We start from the raw sequence: 18776 nt of genomic DNA, 5'->3' as shown, positions 1-18776 counted from the left end.
CAGCCCCCAGATTCTCCCCCTCCCCATGTACTCAATGTCTCTTAACCACCTCCGGACCGCTGTACGCAGATTCGCGTTCCGGAGGTGGCAGCCCTGCGCTCAGCGACGCATATACGCGTCATCTCGCGTGAGCCGGGATTTCCTGTGAACGCGCGCACACAGGCGCGCGCGCTCACAGGAACGGAAGGTAAGAGAGTTGATCTCCAGCCTGCCAGCGGCGATCGTTCGCTGGCAGGCTGGAGATGTGTTTTTTTTAACCCCTAACAGGTATATTAGACGCTGTTTTGATAACAGCGTCTAATATACCTGCTACCTGGTCCTCTGGTGGTCCCCTTTGTTTGGATCGACCACCAGAGGACACAGGTAGCTCAGTAAAGTCCCACCAAGCACCACTACACTACACTACACCCACCCCCCCCGTCACTTATTAACCCCTTATTAGCCCCTGATCACCCCATATAGACTCCCTGATCACCCCCCTGTCATTGATCAACCCCCTGTAAAGCTCCATTCAGATGTCCGCATGATTTTTACGGATGCACTGATAGATGGATCGGATCCGCAAAACGCATCCGGACGTCTGAATGAAGCCTTACAGGGGCATGATCAATGACTGTGGTTATCACCCCATATAGACTCCCTGATCACCCCCCTGTCATTGATTACCCCCCTGTCATTGATCAACCCCCTGTAAAGCTCCATTCAGATGTCCGCATGATTTTTACGGATCCACTGATAGATGGATCGGATCCGCAAAACGCATCCGGACGTCTGAATGAAGCCTTACAGGGGCGTGATCAATGACTGTGGTTATCACCCCATATAGACTCCCTGATCACACCCCTGTCATTGATCAACCCCCTGTAAAGCTCCATTCAGATGTCCGCATGATTTTTACGGATGCACTGATAGATGGATCGGATCCGCAAAACGCATCCGGACGTCTGAATGAAGCCTTACAGGGGCATGATCAATGACTGTGGTTATCACCCCATATAGACTCCCTGATCACACCCCTGTCATTGATCAACCCCCTGTAAAGCTCCATTCAGATGTCCGCATGATTTTTACGGATGCACTGATAGATGGATCGGATCCGCAAAACGCATCCGGACGTCTGAATGAAGCCTTACAGGGGCATGATCAATGACTGTGGTTATCACCCCATATAGACTCCCTGATCACCCCCCTGTCATTGATCACCCCCCCTGTCATTGATTACCCCCCTGTAAAGCTCCATTCAGATGTCCGCATGATTTTTACGGATCCACTGATAGATGGATCGGATCCGCAAAACGCATCCGGACGTCTGAATGAAGCCTTACAGGGGCGTGATCAATGACTGTGGTTATCACCCCATATAGACTTACTGATCACCCCCCTGTCATTGATCAACCCCCTGTAAAGCTCCATTCAGATGTCCGCATGATTTTTACGGATGCACTGATAGATGGATCGGATCCGCAAAACGCATACGGACGTCTGAATGAAGCCTTACAGGGGCGTGATCAATGACTGTGGTTATCACCCCATATAGACTCCCTGATCACCCCCCTGTCATTGATTACACCCCTGTCATTGATTACCCCCCTGTAAAGCTCCATTCAGATGTCCGCATGATTTTTACGGATGCACTGATAGATGGATCGGATCCGCAAAACGCATACGGACGTCTGAATGAAGCCTTACACGGGCGTGATCAATGACTGTGGTTATCACCCCATATAAACTCCCTGATCACCCCCCTGTCATTGATCACCCCCCCTGTCATTGATCACCCGCCTGTCATTGATCACCCCCCTGTCATTGATCACCCCTCTGTAAGGCTCCATTCAGACATTTTTTTGGCCCAAGTTAGCGGAATTTATTTTTTTTTTTTCTTACAAAGTCTCATATTCCACTAACTTGTGTCAAAAAATAAAATCTCACATGAACTCACCATACCCCTCACGGAATCCAAATGCGTAAAATTTTTTAGACATTTATATTCCAGACTTCTTCTCACGCTTTAGGGCCCCTAGAATGCCAGGGCAGTATAAATACCCCACATGTGACCCCATTTCGGAAAGAAGACACCCCCAAGTATTCCGTGAGGGGCATATTGAGTCCATGAAAGATTGAAATTTTTGTCCCAAGTTAGCGGAACGGGAGACTTTGTGAGAAAAAAAATAAAAAATATCAATTTCCGCTAACTTGTGCCCAAAAAAAAAAATTTCTATGAACTCGCCATGCCCCTCATTGAATACCTTGGGGTGTCTTCTTTCCAAAATGGGGTCACATGTGGGGTATTTATACTGCCCTGGCATTCTAGGGGCCCCAAAGCGTGAGAAGAAGTCTGGTATCCAAATGTCTAAAAATGCCCTCCTAAAATGAATTTGGGCCCCTTTGCGCATCTAGGCTGCAAAAAAGTGTCACACATGTGGTATCGCCGTACTCAGGAGAAGTTGGGGAATGTGTTTTGGGGTGTCATTTTACATATACCCATGCTGGGTGAGATAAATATCTTGGTCAAATGCCAACTTTGTATAAAAAAATGGGAAAAGTTGTCTTTTGCCAAGATATTTCTCTCACCCAGCATGGGTATATGTAAAATGACACCCCAAAACACATTCCCCAACGTCTCCTGAATACGGCGATACCACATGTGTGACACTTTTTTGCAGCCTAGGTGGGCAAAGGGGCCCACATTCCAAAGAGCACCTTTAGGATTTCACAGGTCATTTACCTACTTACCACACATTAGGGCCCCTGGAAAATGCCAGGGCAGTATAACTACCCCACAAGTGACCCCATTTTGGAAAGAAGACACCCCAAGGTATTCCGTGAGGGGCATGGCGAGTTCCTAGAATTTTTTATTTTTTGTCACAAGTTAGTGGAAAATGATGATTTTTTTTTTTTTTTTTTTTCATACAAAGTCTCATATTCCACTAACTTGTGACAAAAAATAAAAACTTCCATGAACTCACTATGCCCATCAGCGAATACCTTGGGGTCTCTTCTTTCCAAAATGGGGTCACTTATGGGGTAGTTATACTGCCCTGGCATTCTAGGGGCCCAAATGTGTGGTAAGGAGTTTGAAATCAAATTCTGTAAAAAATGACGAGTGAAATCCGAAAGGTGCTCTTTGGAATATGGGCCCCTTTGCCCACCTAGGCTGCAAAAAAGTGTCACACATCTGGTATCTCCGTATTCAGTAGAAGTTGGGGAATGTGTTTTGGGGTGTCATTTTACATATACCCATGCTGGGTGAGAGAAATATCTTGGCAAAAGACAACTTTTCCCATTTTTTTATACAAAGTTGGCATTTGACCAAGATATTTATCTCACCCAGCATGGGTATATGTAAAATTACACCTCAAAACACATTCCCCAACTTCTCCCGAGTACGGAGATACCAGATGTGTGACACTTTTTTGCAGCCTAGGTGGGCAAAGGGGCCCATATTCCAAAGAGCACCTTTCGGATTTCACTCGTCATTTTTTACAGAATTTGATTTCAAACTCCTTACCACACATTTGGGCCCCTAGAATGCCAGGGCAGTATAACTACCCCACAAGTGACCCCATTTTGGAAAGAAGAGACCCCAAGGTATTCGCTGATGGGCATAGTGAGTTCATGGAAGTTTTTATTTTTTGTCACAAGTTAGTGGAATATGAGACTTTGTATGAAAAAAAAAAAAAAAAAAAAATCATCATTTTCCACTAACTTGTGACAAAAAATAAAAAATTCTAGGAACTCGCCATGCCCCTCACGGAATACCTTGGGGTGTCTTCTTTCCAAAATGGGGTCACTTGTGGGGTAGTTATACTGCCCTGGCATTCTAGGGGCCCAAATGTGTGGTAAGGAGTTTGAAATCAAATTCTGTAAAAAATGACCTGTGAAATCCGAAAGGTGCTCTTTGGAATATGGGCCCCTTTGCCCACCTAGGCTGCAAAAAAGTGTCACACATCTGGTATCTCCGTACTCAGGAGAAGGTGGGGAATGTTTTTTGGGGTGTCTTTTTACATATACCCATGCTGGGTGAGATAAATATCTTGGTCAAATGCCAACTTTGTATAAAAAAAATGGGAAAAGTTGTCTTTTGCCAAGATATTTCTCTCACCCAGCATGGGTATATGTAAAATGACACCCCAAAACACATTCCCCACCTTCTCCTGAGTACGGAGATACCAGATGTGTGACACTTTTTTGCAGCCTAGGTGGGCAAAGGGGCCCATATTCCAAAGAGCACCTTTCGGATTTCACAGGTCATTTTTTTACAGAATTTGATTTCAAACTCCTTACCACACATTTGGGCCCCTAGAATGCCAGGGCAGTATAACTACCCCACAAGTGACCCCATTTTGGAAAGAAGAGACCCCAAGGTATTCGCTGATGGGCATAGTGAGTTCATAGAACTTTTTATTTTTTGTCACAAGTTAGTGGAATATGAGACTTTGTAAAAAAAAAAAAAAAAAATCATCATTTTCCGCTAACTTGTGACAAAAAATAAAAAGTTTGATGAACTCACTATGCCCATCAGCGAATACCTTAGGGTGTGTACTTTCCGAAATGGGGTCATTTGTGGGGTGTTTGTACTGTCTGGGCATTGTAGAACCTCAGGAAACATGACAGGTGCTCAGAAAGTCAGAGCTGCTTCAAAAAGCGGAAATTCACATTTTTGTACCATAGTTTGTAAACGCTATAACTTTTACCCAAACCATTTTTTTTTTACCCAAACATTTTTTTTTTATCAAAGACATGTAGAACAATAAATTTAGAGCAAAATTTATATATGGATGTCGTTTTTTTTTGCAAAATTTTACAACTGAAAGTGAAAAATGTCATTTTTTTGCAAAAAAATCGTTAAATTTCGATTAATAACAAAAAAAGTAAAAATGTCAGCAGCAATGAAATACCACCAAATGAAAGCTCTATTAGTGAGAAGAAAAGGAGGTAAAATTCATTTGGGTGGTAAGTTGCATGACCGAGCAATAAACGGTGAAAGTAGTGTAGGTCAGAAGTGTAAAAAGTGGCCTGGTCTTTCAGGGTGTTTAAGCACTGGGGGCTGAGGTGGTTAATATGTCCTACTGTTGGTTCCCCACCCCCCACATGTCCCCCAAAGTAGGCACATGAAATAAAAAAATAAAAAATTAAAAAAAAATTAAAAGCTAAATACTCACCTAGGCTATGTCCAGGGCCAGGCTCGCAGAGGAAGGCGGGATGAGGCAGTGCTGCGTCCCGACACAGGCGCGCGATGACGATGATTTCACTACCGCATAGGCCTCAGGCCTATGTGCGGCCTGAAGCCTATGGCGGTGATCGGCGACAGGACAGGGAGCTATGCGCTCCCGTGCCCCGCCGCAGTATGTGGGCGTTCGGGTCGGCGTTGGGCCCCCTAGCGGTGCTGGGCCCGGGGCTGCTGACCCGAACGTCCCTATTGTAATCCGCCACTGCAGTCAGCACTGATTAGAGGAGCTCTAAGAAAAAATGCACAAGAATTGTTATTTCCTGTGGAAGCATTTACTGAAACTGCCCTTTTGGGAGAGGCAGGTCCTTGTTAACCAACACACATATGTAAACTGCCAGGATATAATGTCCCAAAATATTTAATGTATAAATAAAAGAAAAATTTGGAAGGAATAAAATTATTAAAATATATTGCAAGATGAGATAAAATAATTGTGTATGTTGTTTACAGCTAATGATCATAAATGTTGGGGATAGCACAATTTAAGTTAAAGTAATACTGATTTGTATACGTGCAAACAAAAATAATAGAAAATTAGTAACAGTATATTGTAAAATGCTAATTGTCCTAGTTGCTCCATATTTTCAGAATAATGTCTGCTCAGAATAGCTGCCGTTGTTCTATAACCATTATACACTTGATATAATTGGAAGCAGACGTTCATTTATGTGATCACAATGGTTCCCTGATTAGTGTCGTTTTGGGTTCTACTTTAAAAAGAAGATGCTATTTTTAATATACTGTATATGTTTGCTATCACATTAATCTTTTGCTCAAAAATTAAATTTCCACAGACATTTCAGACATAATTATTTTATAGCATATTTTCATGTTTTCGTTAGGGTACTTTCACACTAGCGTTTTTCTTTTCCGGCATAGAGTTCCATCCTAGGGGCTCAATACCGGAAAAGAACTGATCAGTTTTATCCCCATGCATTCTGAATAGAGAGCAATCCGTTCAGGATGCATCAGGATGTCTTCAGTTCAGTCTTTTTTACTAATCAGGCAAAAGATAAAACCGTAGCATGCTACGGTTTTATCTCCGGCGAAGAAAACTGAAGACTTGCCTGAATGCCGGATCCGGCATTTTCCCCATAGGAATGTATTAGTACAAGGAATGTATTAGTAAAATACCGGAATGCCGGATCCGTCCTTCCGGTCTGCGCATGAGCAGACCGGTAAAAATTTTAAAAAAGCTACAAGACGGATCCATTTGTCCGCATGACAAGCGGAGAGACGGATCCGTTCTTGCAATGCATTTGTGAGACGGATCCGCATCCGGATGCGTCTCACAAATGCTTTCAGTCAGCGGCAGATCGGCGGATCCGGTAAGCAGTTCCGACGACGGAACTGCCCGCCGGATCACACTGCCGCAAGTGTGAAAGTAGCCTTAGACAACCAAATCTGGAATTTATAGTGTGTTACTTGGTATAAATTCAATATTCACATCAACCACTTAGTGACCACCATAATGCGTTTTCACAGAGTTACTAAGTCCTAGTTTAAGCAGAACCATGACATCAAGCAATATCTGGATTGGTATCCCTACAGTGCTAGTAGGTGTAGATCAATCCAGTTTTGTATCCAGCTGACCTATCTCTTCAGTGACGTTGGGGGGGGGGGGGAGGGTCCAGCAGATGGCATAAAAATATTTTTTTATGTTACCTTCTCTTTATAATTCCACCTGGAACATCCTCACTCTCTTTTCATTCACAATAGCACCTTTCACATCCGACAGAGAGACCTACTCCACCTGCTTTCCTATTAGCCATGTCTTTCTAAAAGAGTGTATAACTCAGCTTGTCTGGCATTTTTAAACATACTCAATAATTGTAATGATAAAGATTACATGACTATATAATCTATACTTTTGTAAATACATTTTAGATATGAGCAAATTCATTCCTTAACAAATTGGATGTGACACTGGGGCAGACGTGGGGGAGGGGCTTGCCCTTATCAGCCAATCAGAAGGCAGTAGACAAGCAGGTCCTTTTGCAGATAAAGAATTGCCAGTCTTTGTTTAGCTTGTGACCTAGAAGAATGTCTTGTGGCAGTGTTTGACAAAAAGCTATTACAGACACAAGACACTAGAAGGAGAGTATAGGGAGAGAAAAATGAAATGTTACTGGGTATATTTTAGGGACTTTGATCAAAGAAAGCATATAGAGAGAGTGACTGACTGGCCACTCAGAGTTCTGCTGACAGCTAGGTCTACATTACAAAATCCTGCAAAAAAAAGAAACATTTTTTTTCTGTATATGTACAGACAGCCACTTCAAGTTTCTACAGTTAATAGGTTTATTTCCAGCACTCCATACAACACACATTTTGCTGCAAACACAATTTTCTTTGTAACAGGGCATTTCAATGTACTATAGCTGTATTACTGAATATGTTGAATATGACTGTAAGATAAAAGGTAACTACAGCAAAAGCAATACTGCAATAACACAATTTTTATCATATGTGCAAAGTGAAGCATTTCCATACCATGTTAGAGCTCATTGGCTGGGGTGAGAGTAGCCAAACAGCTGATCGCATGCTAAAGTGCATGAAGCAGCAAAAATTCAGCTGGCTGTCTTTCTGCCAACTCCAACTGGGCTATGTGGTCAGCAACAATGGCAAGGCGAACGTGATTAATTTACTTGTGCAATGCTTTCTAAAAAAGTTCAGTGACTTGCAGAAGGTGCTGGCCATGCCTAAAAAACTGTCCACATATTTTAGCCATTATTGTGCAGAGATGGCCTTGCGGTTTGCCCAGCGGTCGTTTCGCGGCAAACTTTGTCCGCCAGCACCATATTCTTTTGCATTGCGTCGAACTTTGACCCTTGACACATCCATCAGGTGGTACAGGACAGCCAATTAAGACGTTTTAGCACATGGACACACCACCTATCCGATAAATAAACCCGACCTGGCTGACATTTTACATTCAGTCTTTTGCCAGTGTAGGAATAGGTTGCTGTGTGGAGAATGGACAGACAGTTAGGGTCACCAAACGCTAGCTAATTGGTCCAGAAAAGACATTTTAAGAACTGGAATAGGTGTGCTATCGATAGGTGTGACATAGTAAAGGGGTGTGATATACTTATAATATACTTTCTAACATAGAAAGTATATTATAGTGCATTTGTATTGTGCAGCCGTTGTGTGCGGTTCTGCTGCGATACAGCAGCTATACAGAAGGACAAACGCTTTTGGAACAACTAATTGCAACTGGTGTGATATACCAGTTGCCCTCCCCAAAAAAATGATTGAGGCAGGGGTGTGATATACCAATAATATACTTTTTATACAGTATAGTACATTTGGGTAGTGCAGCAATTGTGTGCGGTTCTGCAGAGACACTGCAGCTATACAGAGGGACAACGCTATTGGAAGAACTAATTGCAACTGGTGTGATATACCAGTTGCCCCCCTAAAAAACTGATTGAGGCAGGGGTGTGATATACCTATAATATTATTTCTATATAGTGCATTTGTATCGTGCAGCAGTTGTGTGCGATTCTGCAGCAATAACGCAGCTATACAGAGGGATAAACACTTTTGGAGCAACTAAATGCAACTAGTGTAAAATACCAGTTGCTCCCCCCCCCCGAAAAAATAATTGAGGCAGTGGTGTGATATACCCACAATATAATTTCTATATAATGCATTTGTATTGTGCTGCAGTTTTGTGCGGTTCTGCTGCAATACCGCAGCTATACAGAGGGACGAACGCTATTGGAACAACTAATTGCAACTGGTGTGATATACCTGTTGCCCCACAAAAAATGATTAAGGGGTTTGATATACCTGCATCTAGCTAATAATGATTAAGGGGTTCTATATACCTGCTTCCACAAATACTGCTCTTCTATAGGGACTTTGTCACAGGGTCATTTTGAAAATGACAGGCAGAGGAAGAGGCAGGCCATTCCGCAGGGGTGGTAGGGGTCGGACAGGTACACCAGGCCGGAGCCTAAGTGGGAAGTTGCAGAAGTTGGGTGCGATTACGTCAAAGGATGCACCAGAGTTGGTTGAGTGGCTAACTTAGCCTTTCGCTTCTGCACCCTCCTTATCCTCTCTATCTGCAGCCTCTTCACTCTCTGCTGTGTGCACCCCCAAAGACACCACCACCATATCCCCTCCGAGGAATTATTTTCCCATCCATTCCAAGACCTAACCGATGCTCAGCCATTCTTGGCATTGGATGAGGAAGAGGAGGTAGCAACAGCCACCAGCCAGTGGTCTGACGACAGTACCCAGATCAACCCAAGGAGGGTGGTATTCACTGTTGCTGCCTACTCTGAGATCTCTAACGTCAGTGGTGCTGAATGTGACTATGAAATCAGAGGCAAAAATCAGACTGCAAATGTATCTGAGGCGAGCCATCAACCATACACGGTCACATCTAGCGCTCCCAGGACGCCGGCATAGGCTCCGCAGTGTGGGCTTTTTTTAACGTGTCAGCTTACGCATAAGTCGCGGTAAGCCCAACACTCACTTAGGGAAGACCGCCTTAAGAAGGCACCTGGCCTCCCATTACCGAGCCAAGTGGGAGCAACACCGTCAAAACCCACAAAGCCACACTCCCGGCTCTCCACATCCTGCTTCTTCTCCTTCTCCTCTCTCCTCCCATTTTTGGGGCCTGTATTCCACTAGCCTGAAATATAAAATTGATATCCAATGACCGTCTAATATACCTCGAGCCACATAATCACTTGATTTTTTCTGTCTGGTGAATGCCTAATAGTGATGGAAGAACATCTGCTGGGATGGTTTGCGATCAAATGTTCGCGAACCGCAAGTTCGCCGGCCTCATTCACTTAAATAGCAGGCGAACTTGAAAACCTTCAGCTCATATTTGCAGCAACCAAATACTTAGTAGAAGTGCACAAATAGTCCCACAACATGCACAGTGACATACTAGAGGGGGATCAATGATAAAAATTCCAACAAAAAATATGTATCTTAATCAGACATTTTTATGTGTCTTAAAGGGAAATTTTCTGAAATGTGCCCTGCTGGAGCCTAGAAAATTTTTATTTTAGGCCACGGGAGTACAAGCCTTAAAAATTAGGCATTCACCTGACATAAAATAAATTCTGATTATGTGTCTTGAGGTACTTTATGTGGTGAATGGATAAAAATGTTACTTTAGGCCACTGAACTGCAGGCCCCAAACATTAGGCATTCACCGGACAGAAAAGATCAAGTGATTATGTGGCCGGAGGTATATTACACCGTCAATGGATATCAATTTTACTGCAGGCCAGTACAAATACATATGTTTAAAAGAACTAAAAATATAAAATTGGATTAAAAACATGGCTAACGAAATCCCCCCTCTTGAAAAAAAACTAATGATAATAGTTGAAATTCAATAACACATGGTCATCACTGGTGTTGAATTCCTCCGAGATCCCAACAATTATTCATTCACCGTACAGAAAAGAACAAGTAAGTATGTGGCTGGAGGTAGATTACACTGTCATCAATTTTACAGTAGGCCAGTGGACAACAGGCCCCAAAAATTATGCATTCAGCAGAAAGAAAGGAACAAGTAAGGCCTCTTTCACACGACTGTTTTTTTTTCCGTTTTGCGGACCTTTTTTTTGCTTTCCGTATATGGTCCGTATACGGAACCATTCATTTCAATGGTTCCGCAAAAAAAATGGAATGTACTCCGTATGCATTCCGTATTTCCGTTTTTCCGTTCCGTTGAAAGATAGAACATGTCCCATATTTGGCCGCAAATCACGTTCCTTGGCTCCATTAAAGTATATGGGTCCGCAAAAAACAGAATGCATCCGGAAATGCATCCGTATGTCTTCCGTATCCGTTCCGTTTTTGCGGAACCATCTATTGAAAATGTTATGCCCAGCCCAATTTTTTCTATGAAATTACTGTATACTGTATTTGCCATACGGAAAAACGGAACGGAAACGGAAACACAACGGAAACAAAAAAACGGAACAACGGATCCGTTTAAAACGGACCGCAAAACACTGAAAAAGCCATACTGTCGTGTGAAAGAGGCCTAAGTATGTGGCTGGAGGTAGATTACATGGTCATTGGATATCAATTTTACTGCAGGCCAGTGTATTACAGGCCCCAAAAATGATGCATTCACTGTACAGAAAAGATCAAGTGATTATTTGGCTGGAAGTATATTAGACAGTCAATGAGTATCAATTTTACTGAAAGACAGTACAAATACATGTCAAATACATATGTTTAAAAGCACTAAAAATATAAAATTGGATTAAAAACATGGCTAGCGAAATCCCCCCTCTTGAAAAAACTCCTAATGATAATAGTTAAAACACGTGGTCGTCACAGGTGTTGAATTCCTCCGAGGCCCAAAACATTAGGCATTCAACGGACAGAAAAGGTCTTTTATGCCTCATTATTTACATAAGACAGGGACCATTCTTTGTTCTTGGTTTTGTAGGATATGTGTAGGCTCGCATGAGGAAATTCAATTGAACATCGTCATCACAGGTGTTATATTCCTCCGAGATCCATGCCTCATTCATTTTTAGAGATGTGAGGTAGTCCACACTGTCGTGAGCTAAGCGAGTGCGCTTATCTGTCACGATCCCCCCTGCTGCGCTGAATGTCCTTTTGGACAGGACACTGGACGAGGAGAAAGCAAAGAGTTCCATGGCAAATTGTGCCAGCTCTGGCCACAGGTCAAGCCTGCACACCCAGTAGTCCAGGGGTTCCTCACTTCTCAAAGCGTCCACATTGGCCGTTAACCTGATTTAGTCGAACACCTGTTGGTCTAGGCATTCCCTGAGGCTGGATCCGGAGGACGGCTGTCAATGGGTTGGCTGCAAGAATGATCTTATATCCAAGGTGACCAACACATCTTTAAACCGCCCTCTTCTTGCGCTGTTGGATTGGTACCCGCAACTGTTTCTCTGTGGGTGGAAATTCCTCTGCCAGCACCCGCAAATGCAGAATGCAGCATTTCTGGAAGCAAGGCCTGGAAGTGCTGCATTCTGACAGCCCTCTGTGATGGTGGTAACATGTCTGCCATTTTGTGTTTGTACCGGGGGTCTAAGTATGTTGCCACCCAGTACTGGTCCTTGCCCTTTATGCTTTTTATATGGGGGTCCCTCTTTAAACACTGGAACATGAAGGCCCCCATTTGCACTAAACTGGAAGTTGTGGAGTGGCCTGGCTCCTGCTCATCGTCTAGGATAATGTTGTCCTCAGTCTCCTCCCCCAGCCAGGAACAACACCAGGGATCCCAGAAAAGTTTAAAGCATCCTCTTCTTGCTCCTCCTCCGCCCCAGCGCCATCCTCCTCTGACTCCTTCTTAGACTCCTGTTGACTTGTCTCAGATGGAGTGGGTTACACATCGGCTGTTAAATTCATTCAGCATTGCGACTTCCTCATCTTCCTGCTCCTTGACGGCTTGATCAATGACACAACGCAATGCGTGCTCCAGAAAGAAGATATGATGTCACTGATGGCGCCCTGGCTGCGACTGACCAGTTTAGTGATCTCATCAAATGGCCGCAGAAGACTGCATGCGTAGCGCATGAGCAGCCACTGGCGCAGTGGAAAAAAAACAAGCCCCTTAGAACCTGTCCTGCCACACAGTTCTTACAGGTAGTCGCTAACGGCTCGTTTCTGCTGGAGCAGCCTATCAAGCATTTACATGGTGGAGTTCTAGCGCTTTGGGCAGTCACAAATCAGACGTCTGACGGGCAGTTGGTGTCGCCGCTGAACGCAAGAAAGGCGAGCCATGGCCGTGTAAGATCTTCTAAAATGGCCAGAGATTTTCCTGGCCTGCCGCAAAACATCCTGGACCCCATGCCCGGCATTTGGCGAATCGCTGCACAACTAAGTTCAGGATGTGTGCCATGCATGGCACGTGTGTCATTTTGCCCTGTTTCAGCGCGCTCAGCAGATTGGCACCGTTGTCACACACCATTTTACCAACTGTCAAATTGAGCGGGGTTAGCCACTGATCAGCCTGTGACCGCAAAGCTGAAAGGAGTCCATGACTGGTGTGGCTCTTGGCTTCCAGGCACAACAGCCGCAGCACAGAATGGCAACCTCTCACCTGGCTTGTCGAATAGGTTCTGGGGAGCTTGCCGTTTGTCAGATAATCGCGACAACGCCACTGTGGAAAGTGGAGTTGAGGACAAATGGGAGGAGAGAGGAGAAGGAGAAGAGGCAGGACGTGGAGCGCCGGGAGTGTGGTTTTGTGGGTTCTGACGGTGTTGCTCCCACTGGGCTCAGTGATGGGAGGCCAGGGTTTATCTTAAGGGAGTCATCCCTAGGTGAGTGTTGGGCTTACCGCAACTTATGCGTTAACAGCACAGGCTGCATATAGCAACTCTATTGTCAGCAGCGGACACGTTAAAAAAAAGCCCACACTGAGGAGCCATGTGCCGGCATCCTGAGAGCGCCAGATGTGACTGTGCATGGTGGATGGCTCGTTCCAGATACATTTGCAGTCTACTTTTTGCCTCCTGTGCTCTGTAAGTTTTGCCTGCTTCTCCTCCTTATCCTCCCTATCTGCTGCTCCGTCTCTCCCTCTGAACTTCCCTCGTCTTCCTCTCTTGTGGGCACCCATGTGACGTCCATCAACACATCATCATCGTCACCTTCACCCCCACTGACATTAGAGACAGCAACAGCGCGGACCACCCTCCTTGGGCTGATCTGGGTACTGTCGTCAGACTGCTGGGTGACAACCGTTGATACCTCCTCTTCCTCATCCAATGCCAAGAATGGCTGAGCGTCGGTTAGGTCTTGGAATGGATGGGAAAATAATTCCTCTGACTCGAGCGGAGGTGATGTGGTGGTGTCTTTGGGGGTGCACACAGCAGAGAGTGAAGAGGTTGCAGATATAGAGGATGAAGAGGGTGCAGAAACGGAAGGCTAAGTGAACGACTCAACCAACTCTGGTGTGTCCTTTAACGTAATCGCACCCAACTTCTGCAACTTCCCACTTAGGCTCCGGCCTGGTGCACCTGCTCGACGCCTACCATCCCTGCGGAATGGCCTGCCTCTTTCTCTGCCTGTCATTTTCAAAATCACCCTGTGACAAAGTCCCTATAGAAGAGCAGTATTTGTGGAAGAAGGTATATCACAACCCTGCCTCAATCGGTTTTTGGGGGGGCAACTGGTATATCACACCTGTAGAAATTATTCTTCCAATAGCGTTTATCTCTCTGTGTAGCTGCGGTAACGCAGCAGAACCATAAACAAATGCTGCACTACTCAAATGCACTATATAGAAAGTATATTATAGGTATATCACACCCCTACCTCAATCAGTTTTTTTAGGGGGCAACTGGTATATCACACCAGTTGAAATTGTTTGTTCCAATAGCGTTTGTCACTCTATGTGTAGGTGCGGTAACACAGCAGAACTGCAAACAAATGCTGCACTACCCAAATGCACTATATAGAAATTATATTATGGGTATATCACACCCCTGCCTCAATCACTTTTTTTGGGGGGCAACTGGTATATCATACCAGTTGAAATTATTTGTTCTAATAGCGTTTGTCACGCTGTGTAGCTGCGGTAACGCATCAGAACGGCAACCAAATGTTGCACTATCCAAATGCACTATATAGAAAGTATATTATTAGTATATCACACCCCTGCCTCAATCAGTTTTTTTGGGGAGCAACTGGTATATCACACCAGTTGAAATTATTTGTTCCAATAGCGTTTGTCACTCTGTGTAGCTGCGGTAACGCAGCAGAACCGCAAACAAATGCTCTATATAGAAAGTATATTATTGGTATATCTCACCCCTAACTCAATAATTATTTTGGAGGGGCAATTGGTATACACCAGTTGAAATTATTTGTTCCAATAGCGTTTGTTACTCTGTGTAGCTGCGGTAACGCAGCAGAACAACAAACAAATGCTGTACTACCCAAATGCATTATATGAAAAGTATATTATTTATATATCACACCCCTGCCTCAATCACTTTTTTTGGAGGGCAACTGGTATATCATACCAGTTGAAAATATTTGTTCCAATATTGTTTGTCACTCTGTGTAGCTGCGGTAACGCATCAGAACCGCAAACAAATGCTGCACTACCCAAATGCACTACATAGGAAGTATATTATTGGTATATTTACACCCCTGACTTAATCAGTTTTTTGGGGGGGAAACTGGTATATCACACTAGTTGAAAATATTTGTTCCAATAGCGTTTGTCACTCTGTGTTGCTGCGGTAACGCAGCAGAACCGCAAACAAATGCTACACTACCCAAATGCACTATATAGAAAGTATATTATTTTTATATCACACCCTTGCCTCAATAACGTTTTTTGGGGGGCAACTGGTATATCACACCAGTTGAAATTATTTGTTCCAATAGCGTTTATCACTCTGTAGCGGCGGTAACGCAGCAGAACCTTGAAGCAAATGCTGCACTACCCTAATGCACTATATAGAAAGTATATTATTGGTATATCACGCCCCTGCCTCGATCACTTTTTTTGGGGGGGAAACTGGTGCATCACACCAGTTTTAATTATTTGTTCGAATAGCGTTTGTCACTCTGTGTAGCTGTGGTAACGCAGCAGAACCGCAAACAAATGCTGCACTACCAAAATGCACTATATAGAAAGCATATTATATGTATATCACACCCCTGCCTCAATCACTTTTTTGGGGGGGAAACTGGTGCATCACACCACTTGAAATTATTTGCTCCAATAGCGTTTGTCACTCTGTGTAGCTGTGGTAGCGCAGCAGAACTGCAAACAAATGCTGCACTACCCAAATGCACTATATAGAAACTATATTATTGGTATTTCACACCTCTGCCTATCGATAGCACACCTATACCAGTCCTTAAAAGGACTTTTGTGGCCCTATTAGCTTGTGTTTGGTGTCTCTAACAGTCTGTCCCTGCTCCACACAGCAAACTCTCCCTACACTGGCAAAAGACTGAATGTAAAATGGCGGCCAGATTGGGTTTATTTATAAGGAAGGGTGTGTGTCCATGTGCTGAAACTTCTCAATTGGCTATCTTGTGCCACCTGATTGATGTGTCATGGGTCAAAGTTCTTCACACTGTAAAAGAATATGGCACTGGCGGACATCACCATATGTTAGCCCGTTCAGCGAACCGCGAACGAGCAAAGTTCGTCGCAAAATGACCGCCGTGCAATCCGCAAGGCCATCTCTAATGCCTAATGTTTGGGGCCTGTACTCCACTGGCCTGCAGTAAAATTGTTATCTACTGACCGTCTAATATACCTCCAGCCACATAATCACTTGATGTTTTCTGTCCGGTGAATGCCTAATGTTTGGGGCCTTTACTCCCACGGCCTAAAATAAAAAATTTCTAGGCTCTAGCAGGGCAAATTTTTGAGAGTTTCCCTTTAAGACACATAAAAATGGCCCCTGATTAAAATACATATTGTGGGATGATTTGTGCACTTCTAGTAAGTATTTGGTGGCTGCAAATATGACCTGAATATTTTCTGGTTCGCCTGCTATTAAAGTGAATGGGGCCCGCTGTGAACTTGCGGTTCACGAACATTTGATCACGTTTGCACGATCGTGTTCGCGAATCATCCCGACCAATGTTCGTCCATCACTATTCTTGTGTAGCAAGGAACTCCCTCATGGACTTTCAGCAACAGAACAGTCTGTCATTGCACCAATTGATCCGTGACATTCTAATTTGCTAAAATACAACCTTGCATATGTTGGGGTAACTGTACAAGCATCGTAAAGCAGTGAATAACTTTGCCATGCACCAGGCCACGTCAGCAGGGAGCCTGTCTTGTTTCAAGGTGAGGCAGTGGCAGCTCATCAGAGACATATGTTGCGTAGTCAGGCCCTTCGAAGAGGCAACTATATTTGTCAGTAGGGACAACTGTGGCATCAACAATGTAATCCCCCTTATATTTATTGCAGATGCTGCTGAAAAATTTTTAAGCATTTTGCTGGCTGCCCAGTAGTTACACTGGAGAAAGTCTTATGGAGGAGGAAGTGAAGGATAAGAAGCCACAACTGGAGGAGGAGTCACTTGTGCAGGAGGGCGAGACTGATGATGATGACGTCAACACTGGCTATGATGACCAATCATCTTAGTGGGGGGGCGGAGCCACAAAGAACTGGGTCCTTGGACAGACTGGCGAGAATGGCAAGCTGTTTGCTTGCCTGCTTAAGTAATGACAAATGTATCCTTACCATCAACCAATCTAATGATTACTGGATAGCTATGTTTTTAGACCCTCTTTATCAAAACAAAATGGGAGAATGCTTTCATGTTGCCTAAATGGAGGCAAAATTACTTTATTACCAAGATACACTGTGTATGCAGCTTTCAGCAAGCAGATGCCTGACACCCACATTTCTCTCTCCGCCCCATCAAGTCACCCACCACAAGCAGCAGAAGCTGCAACAGCAGCAGCCAGTTCAATATCACCATCATGATGGAGCAGTTTATTTATATGCTAAGCCAGGCTGATAAAAATCAGCAAACAAATATGTACTGCCGGAACAATCAGGTTCAGTTCTACCCTGACTCTGGCCTTTTCCAGCACATACTGTTCCCATGGACATCTGGTCAGGCAAATTAGAACTATAGACAGAACTGGCCCAGTTTCCTCTCTCTTAATTGTCTTGTGCAACGTCCAGTGTCATCTGATATAGGGTTTTCTGTGTGGCAGATGTTGTTATACCAACCAAACAATATTGTTGTCCACTATTGTACAAAACATCAGTTTTGTTAAAATGAACAAGGCATAAATAGATGACGATGAGGCATGTTCCATACTATATTGCTGCTGCCTTAGCCATATTCCACTGCCACTGCATGCCTTCCTACCATCATGTTTCATACGGTATGGCTGCTGCTACCATTATGCCTTTGCCGCTGTCTGCTTGCCCACCATCATGATGCGCACCTTATGGCTTCTGATGCTTCTTCCATCACCATTGTGCCACTACAGCTGTCTGTTTGCCTGCCATTTTGTTTTTTACCATTTGGTTGCTGCTTCTGCTGCCACCATTTTGCCACTATCACCTGCCTGCCATTATGTCCTGTACTGTCTGACTGCTGCTATTTCTACCACAGCTGTTACTCCCTGCTGCTAATCTCGCAATTACCCCTAATGCCAATACCATTACCGCTACATAGCCGACACTACTACTACCCCAAAAAAGCCACAAACATATTTACCATGTTTGCCATTTACCATGTGTACCATATTTGTTACCATGTCTGTTCCATACTGTGTTGCCATTACTTATTGAGGCAGGGGTGTGATATACCAATAATATACTTTCTATGTAGTGCATTTGGGTAGTGGTATACATCTTACCTTTTCCATATCCACATTGTAGTGCTTCTGTTCCCAAATAGAAGGGCTCCAAGTTCAGAACAAGCCACAATTTCTTTTCACAATATAAACTTGTGTGTGTATAAATATGAGCAGGCATTCTGCTCCTGTTAACGTATAATGTTGGATGCTTGTGTAGAACAAGCCACTGTTTGTTCGGACATTAATATGTGTGTGTATTAAAAGGGACAGTTATCTGCCACC

This window comes from Bufo bufo, chromosome 1 (genome assembly GCF_905171765.1).
Source record: "Bufo bufo chromosome 1, aBufBuf1.1, whole genome shotgun sequence".
NCBI lineage: Eukaryota > Metazoa > Chordata > Amphibia > Anura > Bufonidae > Bufo > Bufo bufo.
Note: the sequence above shows the minus strand (reverse complement) of the source record.